We start from the raw sequence: 19,961 nt of genomic DNA, 5'->3' as shown, positions 1-19,961 counted from the left end.
CCATTTCAGTGATAATGAAGCCAGTTGATATATGAAAGTGATTGCTACTCCAATCATATTTTGACTGACATATTCCCTTAAATCACTTCCAGATACAGAGATCTTTCTGAAATGAAATAGCTTAGCATCATGGTCAGATTTATTACACTTCCCTTATCCTGGACTGGATCCTAAACCAAGATGACATTGCTTGGGTTCAGGCACTGGGAGGGCCTAAGTTTCTTTTATTTAGTTTAGAAATTAGACACAGTGGAGAAAGCGAAGAAAAGTCTGAAGTCAAATGTAAGGACAGTAAGTAATGGAAATTGTAAATGCAAACAAATTTATGATGATAGGTTCCTTAAGAAATGTCAAACACAGACACTAAACTAAGTTAAATGTAGCTTTGTGGCCTTGGTCTCTAAATTTTATATTTAATCTTATTGTCAAGCAGAATACGCTGTTGTAAACCATGACCATGGAAAGCACTTTAGATTTAAAACGTTGCAAGTACAACTTAATTTGAGACACTTGCATGCTCATGAAAAACATTCATCCTCTGGCTTCACGAAAAAAGAGATTATTTTCCAAATGTCTGTATTTGGTTTTTGAATAAAAGCCATTACTCTCCATAGTGAACATTTAATGTAACACAGAACAAGAACTATCCCAACTTTGTATTAATAAAAATGATTACTTTTTGTGATTGCTGTAAATTGCCTGCTGTTGCCCATTTCCTTAGGCTCTTTGGCTGTTGATGGCAGAGTCAGGGTCCAAATACCTACTTGATACAACTGCAAACTATAATTGCTTAGTCTGGCAGGTAAGAGTTTACTTTGGTTGAAGAGAAGCTACTTTGTGTTTTGAGGTCTATTATGCAACTATTTTGATGTGGCAGATCTGCATTTGTGTACACAGACAGTGAAGAGAGATAAGCACTGGATGCCCACCTGACTGGATCTCCTTACAGAGGTGCCAGTTTTTTCAGCCGGGCTTTGGGATCCCTGCACATCCCTACCATCCACTGTGCAGCTCCTGCTGCCCTTATCGTGTGGCCTGTGGCCAGGCCTGCTCGCCACTGTGGACGGGAGAGAAATTAAAGTGCACATTCACATCCACTGATGGCAGTGGGCTTAGGGTGAGAAGATGATGAGAAAGACCTGTATGAAATCACTGGATGAAAGGCCCATTTTTCAGGTTATGCTGAAGCAGTAAAAGAAGAAAGATAAAGATTTAACCTCTCTCACTTTACAGAAGACTGTGAATATCTGTTAGGCAACTAGACATAGATTTATTTGAGCCTCATAACCACAGAAGTGCATACTTAATTTCTTGTCTGTCTTCATATGAATAAAAACTGAGTTTAGTATTACGGAAGAGTGAATGAACAACATAAGAAAAAGCAGCACCTCTCCTAGCCCTATAAACTAACTCACTGACTGTTGCAAATGCTTGAAGTTTTTTTTCCAGCTACCAGGAGCATGACTGCTAAAATATTTCAAGAAAGCAGATTTCAATGGCACTTCTGCATGTATGCCAGAATTCAGTTATTTTAAATTCAGAGCCTCAAAACAAGTAAATTAGCTAAGGTCTTTATTATGTACATCTCAAAATTTTATCAAAGCTTAGATCTAAGTAATTCTAATTTCATTCAGCATCGTTTTACTAAAACAGAAATTAAATTACTTATTTTGCTCACGTGACATCAGTTTCATATTGCACCAAAGAGTAGGTGTTTGATTATATGTTCAAACCACAGAGCCAAAGTTAGTCATGTCCAGCATCTGCCTACAGCTGTGGCTGATGGTTATTTTGATTTCAGAAAAAATGTTTCAGTGAGGCCTTTAAATCTGTAGATTTCTGTGGTCTAAATATTTATGGAGTATTCTTCTATGCAACGAAAATATAAATGAGGGGGGATAAGAGGGATTAAAGAGAATGCAACTCAAACATTGAGGTGGCCAGGACAGATATTGCACAGATTTAAACATGTCCTTGGAGATGAATGAGATGGTATGGAAATCATATGAGAAATTACAGTGAAATTTTCCTGAGAAGTAGCAGACGTTTTTAATTTCACTTTTTAAATCTCAGCCTCTTGTGGAGGAAAGGGAAAATGGAGAAATAACTTGGCAAATAGTACCACGCACTTCATGGTGCCTAGAAACATGGAAAAATGCTCAAATTTAAAATATTATATGACAATGATTTATAGATGCTTTGAAGTTTTGCGTGGAAGATAAGCTTAGTTTCTACCTGAATCTACATAAATGAATTTTTTTTCTTTTTCATTTTGAATAGCTGCTAGAAATATCCAACACATAAAAATTAAAAATTATTTATGCTTGCAAAAGCATAGGTTATTGGGGTCAAGTAAAGCGAGTAGAAATTGATGATCCATAATGAAATTTTGCAAAGAAAATACTCTTTTAGGAACTGCTGATTTTGCCTTTATTAACGGTAATATGTCTATTCAAATAAATTCTTTTTTACCTTCTGGGTTTTTAACTGGGGGATTTAACTGACAGCCATTATGCAAAACTCCCACTACTAATATTATTTTAACTCATAGAATTTGGAAGCATTAGTCATGACCTGAATACACTCAGTAAATTATGTTCTTGGAGAAACCTGAGTACAAAAATATCCAATCCTAAATAGCTTTGGTCAGGACACTGGTGCCAGGGTAATCAGTCCAGAAAAGACCAGTATATCTCTATGCATTATTAATATAATTCTATTACACCTTTAACTACCTGGGGAAGTTTCTGCCTGAAATGTCATGCATCTAACTGCAGGCATATTAGCTAATATTTTCATAGAATTTAGGTCCTAATTTTGGCATGCATAGTAATCACGATATCTAAATGGTTTCCTGAAAGTCCTGTCCATGCAGCCAGCACAAAAAGGACTGGCTCATTGATCTGCCATCGAATCAGGCATTTTGGGGACAAAACTTTGGAGCATTGCTCCCAGAAAAGTACATCTAGAGTGTATTTTAGATTCTTATTTGCAGGTCTTGGTGAGCTGTGAATTCATGGACTGCAGCAGCTAATCTTGAGGTGCCAATAGCTGCACTTCAAAAGTAACGTGGGTCAGAGGCATGATGCTGCTTGCAGTCTCAAGACTTTCTATACAGTTGACTTCACTGCTTAGTAACAGACACTAGGGAATGGCTTTATTCAGAAAGCCATTTAATCAGAATTGCCAATTTTCAGAAAAAAATTTTGAAGGTCTGAAGCAAATGAAGAAATTATACTGCCTTCAAATGAGAAAATGTTTAATTTTTTTAGCTCTTCCAGTAATAGGCTTTTGCTTTAATTCTTCTTTTGATATTTAGTACATAGTTATGATGAATGTACCAGAAGGTAATTGAAAGGATTTTGTTATATATTCTCTTTGTTGTTTTTGTTCTGTTTTGTGGTTTGTTTGTTTGTTTGTTTTAAGTATATAATTGTCCTAATTACAAGATAATAGCAAGCCCTAGACTTTGTTACCTCAGAAGTGAGTTATATGTTTCTGTGACTTAATGTTTCTTTGCACTGGGAAGGAAGAAGGTCAGGATTGTTTTTGTGTGTGGAGCTTTATTGAAGTCTTTAGAAATGAAGCCAGAAAGTGAACCTTTCTCAGAGCTCTTTCAAGTGCACTCAGACATACTGAAGAGATCAAATTCACTCCATCCGGCTATTTTTATTGACATAGAAAGCAACAATAACCTAAACCTTTGTTATTTTATATAAGGGTTTTATAACAAAGCAAAAGGCTCAAATAGAGAGACTAAAAATGCATTTCTAAGTACAAAGTTACTAATTGGATGAAACTGTTCAGGTAAAATTCCCAAACCCAATGCCCACATAGCTACTGGGTAAGAAGAACATGACTTTTTCAATGTAAGATTACTTTTTTGGTATGAACTTTTGTAACATATCTGACCTTTTATATACATATCCTGTCAGTTTTTTATGTTCTATCAGTTAGGAGAGAAAGAAAACTATAGGCAATAAAATAATCCCTACTAGAAAGTGGCACAGAGACCTGAAAAATAAAAACTGTAATGAAGAATACGTTTGCTGCACATGGGCCTGGCAGATCAGGCACTGGTGGGAAGTAATCAAAATTCAGTGTTCAAGTAACTTGGTAGGGAAACTAGGTCTGGAGTAAAACACATAAATAAATAAATAACTAAATAAAAGTTTCTAAGACCTTCTAATTGCAGCTGCCTGTAAATATAAGAAAAAGATTCTTATATGTTTTTAGCATACATATTATTCCCCATATTGCCGCCAAGGTAATTAATAATTACAGCTCAGTTCACATTGTAAAGCTTATAGTCTGCAACTTGAGCTACATTAAAATTTCCTTAGAGTGAGAGAGATTTTATCTGTGTGTCCACATTGCTTCTCAGTAGCTATAATTGATAATTATCAAGACTCGTTATTTGACTAGACTTTCCCAAATCACAGTCATTGTATATTTCATCAATTACACAGAAGTTCTTTGCCCAAGGACAGCATTGTAAACCACTCAAAAGATGCATGAAAGCACATGTGCTATGCAGCTTCCAGCATTTTTGTTCCTACCCGGAAGGACCTTGCAGGAACACACTTTGAGAGGAATTTTTTATTGTCTGGGCAAAGAACTGAGTTCAGAGAGTCTTTTAGCTAACTAAAAGAGTAGTCTATAGTAAACTCTGCATCAAATACAGCAGTTGAAGGGCTATGAGAATTCATTGTTCAAATAATTTGGAAGGAAGACTGCTTTTGCAATGGTTAAGTTTCAGAAAAGCTCTAATTGCAGTTGTGTGATGGTATTAGATTCACATGCGTCATGCTCATGCCAGTGATCCATCTTGGCTGTCAAATGATAGAATAAGCAAACACTCTGCTGATGTTCAGTAGAGATGTCCTAAAAAATCAGAAAGTGGTCACAGAAGTGTCCACAGAAGACTATAATATGGACCCTTCCTTAACCTTGTCTCTTTATTTCCTTGTAAATCCTCTTGGTTTTAAATTATTTCCTGTCATTCTGGATAAAATATGTTGTTGATATCAGCACTCACAGATTCACTTGTGTGGGTTTTATTGCATTTTATATTTGAATCTGGTTTATTGCCTTTAAATCTAAGTGGGCTTGTTGTCCAAACAATGCTGGTTGTAAATCCATTAATCCTTCCTCTAGCTGATGTGGTTTACGGTTGTTTCATATCCCTGCACAATTTAAGCTGTTTTTACACTTTAATGACTGGCAATAGATTTTTTACTTACAGCTAAGATATGTCAGCGCCATAATTAGTTCACTTGCCGGTACATGGCTCCCTGTTTGTAACTTATGTCATTTCAGCTTGTTCAGTCAACATTTTTGGGGTCTTTTTTCATCATATTCTCATCTCTCATCTCATCCATGCTCTACCTTCTTTCTCAGCATCCCTTCCAGAAGCATGTCCCCTAGTCTGACACATATGTGCCCAGAAGGTGAGGACAACATCTTCTCTCCCCTTCTCAGAAAATATGTGTCTGGAAGTGTCCCCTTCTAGCCCACCCTCCTGCTGTTGCTCTCTCCCACTGATCAAAATGCACCTGTCTCTAGGGATCTGCAAGGGAAAATACTTGTGTGGGGATCGAGTAATCTGTTTTAGTGGTGAGTAGAGCTGTCTGTCATGTCTACATTTATGTCCCTGGTTTGATGGAGAGAGTGTAGGGAGTCTTCACCTAAGCATGGCAGGAAAGATGCTGGTGAATACATGAATGAAGCAGGAGCCTCTTCCAAGACTGAGGCCTTTGCAGAGGACAAGGGCTCACAAATAAATGACAATTGCTTAAAAGAGGCTAAGAAGGGTTAGGCTGAAAAAATGTGAAAAGAAAATCTTAAATTGTTCTGCTTTTCTTTAGGCCATAATAAACCATCTAATTTGTAGTATATAGCTGAGCTCTGTCACATTATATTCCATTTATCAAGTATGAAATATTTATCTCAGCATTCAGCACTTGCCTTACAGTAAATCCTAAGGAAAATTATTAGACAATCTGAAAACTTCCAACCCAACAGCTTTTCTAGTTTTCTGTACCCTGCAGACTCTGAGGGGTATCTGAGCTCTGTGCTGTTTTCCTTTTGCAGATGAGAGAAATTAGTTCTTTTGTCTAGATTTGGTAAAAAATATTTCTAGGTACTGAAATAGAAACTTCATTTAAATTCAATGTATTCATGTTTTAATAAAAAAGTGCTTATGTTTTTCAAAATTTTGTGGCACTGGTTTTGTTGACTCTCAGAGATGACTTGAAAAAAAAACACCAACAAACCAAAAACAACCCATGAAGTGAGAGGAATGGATTTTGCCTTCTCCCTTTCCTTGTTGACTGTTTCTCCCATTGTCCTCACACCTCTTTTTTGCTTGTACCAAGCAGGTAGCTTTTAAAAGTGGAGTAAAAAAGCCAAGCCAACCAACCGAGCTGATAGAACTCAAATTATCTTTGCTGCCTTTTCTCAATGGGTTAGATGCTGCTGTATTGTTTACTTCTGTATTTGGCCTTAGTCCAGGAGCAGACGAGTTTCAGGTTTAGTAGTTTACTTTCATTCTTCTATTTGGCAACTGATTCTCATTCAGACCAAATACTTTTTGGAGAGTAGGATCTGATATGAAGATCATTCTGCTCCATGTCAATAAAGAATGCAGACTGTTTCCTTGAGTGAGCTGGACAAGAGTTTCGGAAGGAAAATAAATCTCTGTATCTATTCTTTGATCAAATGGATACATATACATACATGAACTTCTAAACAAGAGATTTTCTCCCTGTCTGCAGTATAAAAAGTGTTCTAACTAGCAGCCAGCAGAGGCTGATGCAGGGCACGTTAGATACTCCACAGTGAAAATAAAAAGTTTCAGATTTTGTTGAAGCTTGCGTGATGTTTGTAACTTAAAGTCATGAAAATCAGTATTTATCTGTGATTTTTGCAGAAGAGGCTAGTTCTCACAGCCATTCTTAGTTCCAGTCATAATAATTAGCTTTTAGGAATGTACTAGTGACATTCTTAGATTAAAAAATAAAAAATGAAAGCACTTCATTGCCTTTTCTTTGTATCCTTTGTGATTTCATGCTCCTCCTTTCTGTCTGAGCTACTCTCACATCATCAGTGAAAACATTGTTTAGCCAGTAATACAAATGAATTACCAAAATAAGTAACTGCACAGTTGTAGATCAGTTAGTGAATGACACAGCTAGGGACTACATAGGATTCTAGGTACCTGAATCCAAGTGTTTTCCTGAAGGAATTTTAATAATACAGGAGTTTGTAAGCAATGTAAATAATGCCTTGTTATAGCCTAAGAGGTTGTCTTGGTTAAGTAGCCATTTAATGCCTTTTTAATCATAGTCCAGGATCAGAAGCAACTTCAGGTTATTACCAACTGGGAACTGGTTATTGACTGCCTGTGGGTCATATATGTTGGTGGTCTTCTGTTCCTAACAGAGAAGAGTTCACACCACACACAAATATTCCGGATGGTGCATGCACGCACACCCCCCCCCCTCCTACCTTGAACTATCACAGCAGACACTAACCAGCTTCTTCCTGATGGTCTTAGTGGAGAGAGGGGTTGAGGTTTATCAAGAAATTCTTGCAAGGAAACAGTAACTGTGAAAACAAGAGTGTTAAAATAGGAATGTCCCTAGTGCAAAGGAAAGGAAAGAATATATTCTTTGTTCTTGTGTCAGCTGTCCAACTTGGTCACTGCTAGCATTTCACTTTCACCCTGAAGAGCAGCTAATTGTTTATGAAATGACCTTGTTATTCCTGCCCTAGTAACCTTGTCTGGAAGGCCACCACATACATTTATTATTCTCTGAAGGAAAATGTGTTTTCTGACATCTGTTCTGCATTTGTTTTCCTTTAATTTCCGTTAACTTCCATCACCCCCTCCCCAGATTGCTCATCTGTGCTGCTCTGCACAGGGTGACACGGGCTGTGGTAGGCCTGCAACCCTGCCTGTCCTCAACTTTGTCTTTTCTGTGGTTCTGCTGTCTTGCATTGTAGTCTGGTACAAAAGGACAGAGAAGGGCACTGAGAAATTGTATTCTCCCTCACCCCACTCCTGTGACAAGCTTTACATCCTGTGAATTATATATTCCAGTTTAGGATTGTAAGAGTTTATATTGAGAGCATATTGTGGACAAAGGCTCCTTCTCTCCTAATGTGCCCTGGGGATTCATTCTCCTTTTACTCCTGGTGCCAGAGAGTGCAGAAGCACTAGCAAACCACAGTCATCTTCCTGTGTCGTTTTTCAGCCAACAATAATGAGCATCTACAGCATCCGTTTCTGAGGTTCTAAAAGCATAAAAAGACTTTGCAAGAAGTGTAAGTCACCTAAATGTCCTCCTCCCTAAAAAAACTTTACTGTGGCTGTGATTGCTTTAAGCCCTTTCAGATTTCTTGTCATAAGCAATTTAAAAGAATGGCCTGGCTGTGCCCCAAAGAGGTTTTGGGCATCTGATTATGAGCCAGCAGTGTGCCCAGGTGGCCAAGAAAGCCAGTGGCATCCTGGCTTGTATTAGAAATAGTGTGGGCAGCAGAAGTAGAGAGGTGATTGTCCCCCTGTACTCAGCCCTGGTGAGGCCACAACTGTAGTATTGTGTCCAGTTTTGGGCGCCTCAATTCAAGAGAGATACCGAGGTGTTGGAGCGAGTACAGAGGAGGCCAACGAAGCTGGTGAAGGGCCTAGAGAATCAATCTTATGAAGAACACTTGAAGGAGCTGAGAATGTTTCGTTTGAGAAAGAGGAGGCTGAAGGGAGACCTCATCACTCTCTACAGCTACCTGAAAGGTCATTGTAGAGAGGTTGATGCTGGTCTCTTTTTCACAGGTAATCAGTGACAGAACAAGAGGGAATAGCTTCAAGCTGCAACAGGGGAGGTTTAGACTGGACATTAGAAAACATTTTTTCACAGAAAGAGTGGTTAGACACTGGAATAGGCTGCCCAGGGAGGTGGTTGAGTCACCATCCCTGGATGTGTTTAAGGGTCATTTGGATGTGGTGTTGGTGCATATGGTTTAGGGGAGAATTTTGTAGAGTAGGGATGATGGTTGGACTCGGTGATCCCAAGGGTCTCTTCCAACCTGAATAGTTCTATGATTCTGTGATTATGTTTGTGAACTAAGTGACATTTCTTCAACAATACTATTTAAGTGACTGACACCTGTTGCCTGCCTTCTCCCAGCAGCCTGAGCTCCAGCCCTGACCATCCTCTGCTCTGTGTTAGTGTAAGTGTTTGGATGGTCATGCAGCAAAACTGATTTGGGAAGGTTTATGGGGCTGGTGAAGGGGGTTGGAGGAAGGTTTTATATAAGATTTGGGTCAACAAGTGGTGAACACAAGCTCTCATACTTCATCTCCATGGCTTCTGGAATTGGATGGTGGGTAAATGGGAACACACAGCGCAGAGAAGTAACAACTTATACTGGCTTGAGAGGGGTTTTCTATCATCTAAATAAAGGCTTAATATTGGGCTTAGGTCAGTGGGCACAGAAGTAAAGCTATGGATTTCAGAGGAATGGAAAAGTTATCTTTATCCCTCCATCCTACTATGAGTGAGAAGTAATGGAGGATTAAACAGTGCAGGATTTATGCACATTTTGTCTCTCTACTTCTTGAGACTGCCCACATTCTCACGAATTCAGGTTATCTACATGAGATCATGGTCACACTTGCAGAGATCTTGTCTCTTCACTCTGGCCTTTAGGTCTACCTAATGTCCCAGACATGTTTTTTGGGTTCAGCCTTCCCAAAGTCTCTCAAGGGGTATGTCTTTGAAACCAAAGGACGTGTGGCCATTTCTCCTGCCTAACTCACAACTTGTCCAGTGATGAGAGCTGTTATGGGCTCTTAAGATAGTCTATCTCTGCTTCCAGTTTTTATGAATCCTCATGGGCAGGCTTCAAAGGCAAGATTATGTTAGTAAGAAGTGAGCAGCCTGTCTTTTGCACAGTCAATGAGACAGGTTATAATAATAGTAATGTCGTTTTAATTTGGGGCATGTGCATTCACTAGTCACCCTTAGGAAATAGTACAGAATCTTCTAAATAATTTCAAAATTGTTTCATAATCTCTTATTTAGTAAGGTGCAATACATCCAGACTTTCTTTGAGAGATTTGTAAAAGCTTTACTTAACTTTTGTAGGGATTTGGACTGGTGTCTCAAGTAGGTTATATAAAAAAGACAGCATTTTTTCTTGTCTTGTTCATTTTGGCTGAGATCTATTGTCAGTTGCTATGAAACAGCTATAGGACTTGGTAGTGGTGGGGCAATAGATACTCTGAATATCTTAAACAATGTGAGACAGCACATGGCTGATTTTACCTGTTTTTAATGGTGTGCTGGTGATAAACACATAGGAGGATACAGGGAGAAATACAGCACTCCATTTTCCATAAGGGTTCCTTACTGGCAGTATACACAAGGTTTCAAAGGAAAAGAAGCTCTCTGCATCCATCACAAAAGGTGTTCTTAAGACAAATCCTGTGTCTCCCTGAGATCTCCTCCATATTCTTTGGTTTTTTTCTTGCTTTGTGTCACTTCATCTTCTGTGTTGTTTACTGCTGTATCTGGCTTTTGCTCAATTATTTTTGTCAATGCTGAGTTCTACTTACTGCCAGCAGCCTGCTTTCAGACAAACCCGGTTCCTTTTTCTGCTCACTCACTTGATTCACTCACAGTGAATGCAACTTCCATACTGGTTCCCATCTGTCTCAGTCATTTACATAGATTAAAACCAGCAGAAGTCCAAGTAATGGCCTTGTGGGGAGGATTCTCCACAGTGGGGTGGCTTGCTTTACAAGTCCTCAGATTTCACTTTGTTTGTTTGCTTTTTGTAGTCTGTGCATTCACCATTTGCGTGTTAATAGGTTTGGAGAAGATTCCCTCTAACATCCCACAAGCCTCATCTATAACATCAGAGAGTAGTGTTTGTTTATGCTCTTCTCAAACTCAGTAAGTTGAGTTTCATTAAAAAAAAAATCATCATCCTCAGTTCTTTTCTTGGCCAAAAATTCTTTATGAGATTATAATTAATTAATCTTCATTAATTCCTAAAGCACAACTACATAGGTCTTTAAGTTATATTGATGTTATGATATTTGCAAGTAATTAATATTACTGTTAAAATCTCTACACTACAAACACTTTCCCTCTCTGAAAGCCTTATAGCTGTATGATTCTGTTCATTTTAGTAAAAATTCCATTACATTAGTAATACACTTTATCTTGCAGTGTCATTTCTTCAAGTTTCTGGTGTCAAGAGATTATGGGCTGTATTTTCACACATTTGCCTAGCCTTTGTGCTTCATGTGTCTACCCTACCCTTTTCTGTTAAACATTAAGTAAAACTTAATTTGAAGGACCAGGGGAGCTATTAGTCCTAGTGTTCTCGTTATCACAGGAACTACTCCCTCCTCCATCAGCAATTCAATAAAAAGAACTGGCTTTACACCAATCTAAATTAAAGCTGAAAATTCAGTCTCATTGCTAGAGTGGCAAAACTGTGCATGATTTCAGAACTCATATTTTGTCATAAATGCATGTTACTATGTCTTAACTGTTGCAAGTGCTTAGAAGACCAAGATATCTAGATGTGTAGGTATTCAGGTTGAAGAATTGTATTTGATCTGATCACTGCCCTTCTCATTGTCACTGTTTCCTATCTATTAAATCAAGTGTGTTAGCACTTTCCTCACAAGGAGCTTAACTATATTTGTGATCCCTAAGGCAATAAAACATCTGTATTAAATGGTTGACAAATACTGGCAACCTGAGTGGTGCCTGGAACCACAGAGGTGAGAGGAAACAGAAAGATTAGATTTGAGCAAGTTGTGCACTGGTAGGGCTCTATGTGTGTGAGAGACAATGAAGATGGGTGGTCCCATTGCAAAGGAGAAATATTTACACCCATGATTCCTTTTTTGCTTTGCCCAAACAGATGGGTATCTTATAATGTGCAGAACAGTGCCATAAGATGTATTGCACAAACTTGGGGTACAAAGGAATTAAACAATGAAATGCTAACCCTACCACTGCTACACAAACTAGCTAGGTTTGTCTTCATTTATGTTCCTAGGCATCTTCATCCACAAGCAGTACAATAAGGATTAAAACAGGGCATCTTCAGAGTCTCGGTGGCTTTAGAAGATAATTTTATTAATTTTCCAGTGTGTAACTGTCTTATGAGGAAAGGCTGAGACACCTGGCACTGGTTAGTCTGGAGAAGAAAAGACTGAGAGGGGATCTTATAACTGTTTACAAATATGTGAAGGGTGGGCCTGAAGAAAAGTGGGCCTGTTTTTTTCAAATGGTACTCTGTGATAGGATGGGGTGCAACGGACAAAAACTGGAACACAGGAAATTCCACCTCAACATGAGGAAGAACTTCCTTACTTAAGGGTGACGGGAGCACTGGAACAGGCTGCCCAGAGAGCTTGTGGAGTCTCCTTCTCTGGAGACTTTCAAGACCTGTCTGGATATGTTTCTGTGTGACTTGCCTTTGGTGGCTGTTATGGTTTGGGAGACCCTGACACAGAGTAGGACACCTATAGAGAGAGAGGGTCCTTAGGATCCTGAAAGACTGGAAGGGTCAGTATTCCCGCCCACTTCCTGTCACAAACTATAAAAGCCAGGAGAGCGGGAAGCCGTGCCCTTTACCCTTCCTGCTCCTTTCTCCCTGCTGGGGCTGCTGCTGGTTCCTGTGGCTTCCCATGTGCTCGCTCCAGAATCCAACTGCATCAGGTGCTGTGAGGAGCCGTGGACCTGTCCCCTGGAGCGGCCCTGCCTTTCCCATATCCCTGCCATCATTGAGATCAGTTTTGTATATAGATACTTACCTGTTCTTTCCCCACGTTTTACCCTTTTACATTGTGTTACAAGTGTTCTTTCGTATGTGAATCACTGAGGTGCATCTGTTGTCTCTCTAATGGCTCCTTGGCTGGTTTTGGAGCTGGGGGAGCTTCTCAGCTTCTTACTGGAGCCATCTCTGGGGCCCTTCCCTCCCTACCAAAAAACCCACCAAACCAGAACAGTGGCCCCACTTCAGCAGAGGAGATTGGACTCCATGATCTCCAGAGGTCACTTCCAATCCGTACCATTCTATGATTATATTATTCTATGATTCTAAATCTGAGTGCAGATCCAAGGTTCATCATTGGGAATAAATACTGTTGTGGCAAAAGCAGATAACTTCTGTCTGGGTAGAAATATGTTTGGATGCATTCCCTATATAATGTATGGAAAAGTATAATACACAAGTGAAGTAGAGATTTTATGCTGGCTGTTGCTGTAGGTGTTCCCCAAGGATACACATCCCTTTAAAACAAATAACAATTTTTGATCATCAACAGGCTATCTGGTTTTCCACTGGAGTTACTACAAAATAAGTACTTCTTTTAGTGTCTGAAATCTCAAACTGACAGTGTCTGCTCTGAAAAATTTAATAATAATTTATTGGTTTTGTTTAGATCAACTCTTAAGACATTTCAGGAGATCAAGGTCTTTCAGCCTATTACCAAGGAGCTCTTCTTTGAAGGCCTGTTACAATGTCTATAAATCTGTAAATGCATTTCTTAGTAATTCAGTTAAAGCTGTGATCAGTTATCATGCCAGATGAGCTCTGAAATCAGCAGATCAGCTGCACATTCCCAAGACGATTTTTCTATCTTATCTTTTCTGTTTCTCTGAAAGATATATAAGATTTCACATGTCCAAAACATATTTATATCAGCAACTGCTATGTCAAGTGAACAAAGCTAGGGAAAACAATTAAGCACAGTTTGGTTGATATTTATAAATCTGACTTTTACATGCCTTAAGTCACCTCAATACAGAAGCAGAGACTTGCTCCTCTTCAGTAATGAGATTTCTTGTCTTTAGGGACAGTGTGTTATGTCCCAAATGTTATCAGGAACTGCTGCCTTATCACTGTGTTTCACTAATTCTCCAGGATAAGCTGCAGTGATTCTCATACAGAAGAAATAACTTGCAGAAGTGGTTTACTGGCTTAAAAATAGTGCAGTTTAAATGGAAGCTCCTTGAGTACCTAACAGATATCACTGAATGTGTGGGTAATTTGTAATAACCTACAAACCTGTGTTTCAAATTCTATAACCAAAACATTGCTGAAACTATCAATCCAAGTATGACACCGTTCTATTAATCCTACTCTTCAGAAGCTACTCTTCAAAAGGATCTAGTCAGGCTGGAGAAATGGGCTCATGGAAGTCTCATTATGTTTGTCAAAGACATGAATGACATCCTGCACATGGTATGGAATAAGATCATATAATAATGCAATCTGGGGGAGGAGCTTTGCAGGAAAGTACCTGGAGGGTCCTGCTGGTCAACAGCTTGAACTTGAGACAGCAGTGTGTCCCTTCTGCAAAGAAGAGCAACAACATACTGGACTGTACAAGAAAGAATGCAGACAGTAGGTCAGAATAATGTTTGCTTGCTTGGCACTTGCAAGACCACATCTGTAGTACTGCATCCAGTTTTGGGCTCTACATTACAGGAATGACATTGATAGATTGGATTGGGTCCCATGGAGGACTACCAAGAAGGTCACAGAGCCAGTGCATATGATATGTAGGGAGGGGCTAAGAGAGCTAGACTAGCTCAGTCTGGAGGAGAGCCAGCTCAGGGGGATATTATTGCTGTCTGCAACTACCTAATGGGAGGCAATAGAGAAGATGAAGTTAGTCTCTTCTCAGAGGTAGACAGTGAAAGGATGTGAAACAACAGACACAAGCGGCAGTGAATGAAGTTCTGACTGCATAAAAGGAAAACAGTCCTTGTTCTTTACAACAAGGACAATCAAACACTGGAACAGGGGTCCAGAGAAGCCATAGGATCCCCTTCCTAAGAGACACTCAGACTGAACTAGACATGACTCTGGACAATGTGCTCAAAACCAAGCCTTGATTTAAGCTGATGGCACCATATGACCTCCAGAGTTTCCTTTGAACATAATCCATCCTGAGAGTTTGTGTTTCTCAGATGGGCTGTGCTGGCCCCTCTTGTATTTGGGGCTTTCCCTTTTTACCTGTGGTTGCAAACTATGTGTTGGAGGTGGAGTCTTTGAAGGTTTCCCCAGGCTGTTGTCTTTCTTTCAGGAACTCACACATTAGTCAGTGTCATCAGGTTCTCTTCAAAAGAAATATTTTTGGCTTTTTAATGCTGTTTGTCTGTATTTCTTTAGAAATTAACCCTCATGAGAGAGAGATAGAGACAACCTCAAGATCTTGGGGCACAAGACACACTTCTAATTCAGACTGCTTGGGTGGTTAATGAGACTGAGATTTCCAGGTGCTAAGCAATTTAAAACTACTTCTACGGAAAAAAAAATTCTCACCTCTTACTTTCAGCCTATTAAAGAATTTCATTTCTTTCGGACATGACAAGCTGCAATCACCAAAATCCCAAACCTTCCAAAAATTCATTGGCCACTTCGAAAAATCCTCCTTTAATCACCTATTGTCTTCTCCTGTATAATAGAAAAGCTAGGAAGTTTTTTTTATTCTCTACCGCTCCCCACCCCCCCTTTTTTTTTTTTCCTTCCTCATATGGTCTTTTGTGAGCCAGAAAAATAATAGATTGCTACACTAGATCCTAATTAAAAATTTGGACTTCATCAGTAGTGGATCAACTCCAGAGAGAGAATGAGAGCAGTGGAAGAGACAAATCAGCATGGGAAAATCTCTTCTCCTTTCCATTCTCCAGAGACAAGTTCCAAAAACACATGGCTTTTGGCTGTCAGCTTGCTTTTGGCATCTGCAGTCCAGCTGAGAGTTTGTTCGGCCTTGCATGCTTTGATGCAGTAACAACACAACCCACATTTCTGCTGATTAATCATTCAGTCATTCTGTATCTTAACCAGCTGTCATCATGAGGTATTTCTTCCTGCAAAGATAAGAGATGTTGCTGTTCTACATCTTCATACTCTTCACTCCCTTTGTATAATGGCTGAAGGGTCCCATCCAAGCAGGTGCTGAGGGTCCACATCCCCACTGAAGGCAGGAAGAAGGGAAGATGTCTGGCCTCACTCAAAATCAAACATAATTCTGCTACCACTTCAAAGATCATAACAAACAATTCTTTGCTTCAGCTCACGAGGAATTATGCTCTGAATCAAATTTTATCCTAGGAATAGGAATCCCCTCATCTATATCTTTAATTTCTGCTTCAGTTTTGGCATTTTGAGGGCTGCAACCCTCTGCCAGCAGATGGAAATTGTCAATCAAATGCACTTCCTTTATGACTCATGTACCCTCTGGAGCATGTCACAAGTAAACCCTCCACAAAAGATTTATGTTAAAAAAGGAAGATTTTGCTGTTGCAGGTGTTTTTTTTTTTTCCTTCAGAACCGTTGTACTAACTCTCACTACTTGCTTTCGTCACTGGGGTGGAAGCTGCTGGCAGCACTGCATTACAACGGGGAAGTTCAGGCTTCATTCCTGGAGATGACAGTGTGGGCTTCAGGCAGTTCCACTTGCAGCCAAATAAATGTTGAATACATGATGAAGTTTTTCCAATGTAATATCTGATTCTTCTGAAATGACCTAATAATGAACACTGACATAGACAGTAATATTTTTGTAAATGAAAACACCCAATGTGTGTCTTTGCTCCTTTATTGAGAACAATGCCCTTTCTTCTTCAGGAATGCACAGGTTAATTTTTTTCTCTCCTAGTTTGTCCAGATTGACTGGTCTAGCTCTTAAAAGGATGCAAACTAGGTTAATTGAATCATTCTTTTAAACAGAAACAGAGCCTGTAAGTCTGTGAAAACTACTTAGTATGTCCTGGGTGCAAAGTAGAAAAGCATGTGTGAAAACACTGTCCCTCCCAGAGCATCTATAAAGAACTTTGCTTCTTATCATCTGTCATGAGGACAATATTTTCCCCAGAGAAGAACAGAAACATACCCTTCACTAAATGGCATTTGCTGGGAGTCTTTCTTTAATATTTTGCCTAGTTCCAGTCACAAAAGCAATAATTTCCATAGGAGTATGTTTTTCTTGCCAATTTTTCACACTGAGAGTTCCTCTCTTCCCTGAAGGAGCAGTAATATAGGAGGGTAGTTGTGAATGTAATCTAAATTAGCTGAAGACCTTGATGATATAGTGTTGTTATTGAACTGACAGATAGATAAGAGAGAGACAAACATGCCCTTGACAGGAGGTGTAAGGGGGGAGTTCAAGAACTGCAGATTCCACTCTATCTTACGTGTGGAATTATGCAGGATTGAAGCTTTGCAGTAATCAGATGGCACACTGCAAAGGTAGCAATGGCTTGTAAAAGGCCCATCCTTGGCTGAGACATCAGCTCTGATGAGCGTAACATCTGAATGCATCTCAGAGAGACCACTGGACTGGTGGATATTAATACTGCTCATTTTTCTAAATCAGAGGCATTTCTGTGCTGAGCAGGAAGCCCTCCTTGCCCACTAAAGCTGAGGTGGGGGGAAGCACTGAAGGAGACAGATAATGTCGCCTTTCATAGGAGTGAGCAATAAAGAGCTGAATTATGAACTTTGTCTCTTTAATCATTCTTTAGTGATTTGTAAGCTACCCAAACCCATTTGGAAGGCATAGCCATGGCTATAAAGGCCTTGGCAAAGGTTTGGAAAGATACTTAGTTCTTTGATCTCCCTGAGAGAAAATAAATCTGCCAGAGACATTAAAGCACTAACTTTAATTTTTAGTCAATATTCTCATGTTTGTTGTCTGTCGTATCAGTGAAACAGCAGGAAAAAGGGACCATTTTTATACAGCTGCCTTTGGAGAGCATCCCTCAGAGGGCTCCTAAGAGACCAGAGTCAGCATTTGGGGATTCTGTGGAACCATGAACACAAACAGGACTGTAATAAAGAAGCTGAACGACATGTCAGCCTGGATAGGCTGAAGAGAGGAGAAGGACAGTCTGTTATTCAGCTCAAGGCACCCACCATTTTTGCCTCCCACGATTGCTTTTATTTTTGCAGAAGGGAGGAGGCAGAATAGCAGCACGAAAGCAAGCACCTAAAGGAGCCTACAAAAAAGCAGATTCAGTGAGAAACGTGCCCTTCTGTACCGTGATGAATTTGCCTTTAGAAGAGTGCTTGTATTTGTGTTTAATAGTATTTGGAGGGGTTTCTTCTACTCACTTCAAACAAACTGTACATAAGTACACATACATAAAATACATATTCTGAATCTACCTATGCTTGTCTTCAGGCACTTATTACTTACATTGCGTATGACTTTACCTATTTGTAGGCACTTGCCAGTTTATTTAGGTGTTTATGGCAATGGTGAATGTGCATATTCTAAATCAGGGTTATTCTTTTTTGAAAAAAGGACTGTTGAAGAAGGTTTTGAGTTTACTTTTGACAAATATCAACATAATTTTTTATAACATTTGAGTGGTTTTCTACTTAATGAATACTCTACTTCAATTATATTGATGGCATGTTTCCATTCAGTCTTGAATGTAAAGCACTAAAAAAATGTATTATGGATGGACATCATTTTTATTCAATGAATGGAATGTATTTTGCTAGCACAGGGGTAATTCTGGATAATTATTATGGAAACTGGATCTTCTCAGCTCTAGTGTATGAACTTACAACATTTATATGGGAGCTCTGGTGGATGTGGACGTTGTTTCATTTAAAGAAACAGTAATATATCAAGGAACTTCAGAGTAACCAAACTAATGACTTGAGCAATCTGCTTGTGCTCACTGCATTTAATAAAAGGAACCTAAGTTTACTATTGCAGTGGTTTCTAGGGATGTACAGCAGCTGCTACTCTAACTGGAATTACTTAACCATTTGAAGCAATTGCAGGTGATTATGGCATAAGGAGCAGTGAAAGAGCCAAACCATCTCACATATGCTATACTCAGCCTGCTCTTTTCCTGCATGCACAGGGACTAGAGTGTTGGTGAGGATAAAATGTTTATTTCCTGCACTTCATAAGAGCTTTATAATGTTTAATGACTGAGTAATTTTTTCCATTTAAAAGACCAGTTTACTATGAGTTCCTCTTATATAAAAAAATAATCCAAAAAGCCCCAAACCATTTAGTTTTGTTATTGTCAAAATAAATCCTGGCTTTATTTACTTGATTCACAAGGACTCTGAGAGTATTCTTCAGTGCTCTGAGTCCTACATTCATTGTGCTGATGATGCCAAGACATGACATTAAGCCAGCAGATGTGGGTTGCTGACCTTTCAGTTATCTTCTGAAAGAGTGTTTGTGGGTTAGGCTGGGGAATACCAAATATGTCTAGGGACCATAATGCCTGCATGAAGGCATGTTTGCTACAGAGAAAACTAGGCTTGTCTTCTTCATACTGAATAAACCAGGTTCTCTCAGCCCCTTTTCATACATCCCATGCTCACTGGTGGTCCTGCAACGACCTTGCTCTAATACATCAATATCTGTCTTATGCAGAGGACCCCAAAACAGACACAGTACTCCAGATTTGAACTCACAAGTTTTTTCATGGTGGAGAATGGCCATCTTCGTTGGCCATCTATCCCACTTGGCCAGCTTGAAGTACAGGCAGAATGAACTCGTGTCTGCCCAAATCTACCTTGCTCTCTTCAGAAAAATCCTAAGGGTTTTTGTTCTTCCTCCTCAGCCTGCCATAAGATAGCCCAATCATTACCATGTCTCTGCACAGTGTTGGTTTTTTACTAAAACACAGAAAGTGGTGATTCTGCTCTGCTTGGTGACAATAGGCCTGGGCTGGATAACTCTTCCAATATTCAGCGTGAAGGGTGTGAGTGCAGCAGGGAGAAGCAAGAATAAAGCAAGAAATAAAGCTTATGAGAAGGAAAATGGACAGATTTGAGCTAGTTTGGTTTGGAAGGGGGGTGGGGAGATGGGCAAAGGAGGTTGTGTAACTGTTTAACCGTAACTTCTGTAAAATGGACTGTGACTGTTTGCTTTCTTTGTCTCTAAG

Source organism: Apus apus, chromosome 2 (assembly GCF_020740795.1).
Source record: "Apus apus isolate bApuApu2 chromosome 2, bApuApu2.pri.cur, whole genome shotgun sequence".
NCBI classification, from domain to species: Eukaryota; Metazoa; Chordata; class Aves; order Apodiformes; family Apodidae; genus Apus; species Apus apus.
The sequence above is the reverse complement of the archived record's forward strand: the minus strand, read 5'-3'. Positions refer to the sequence as shown.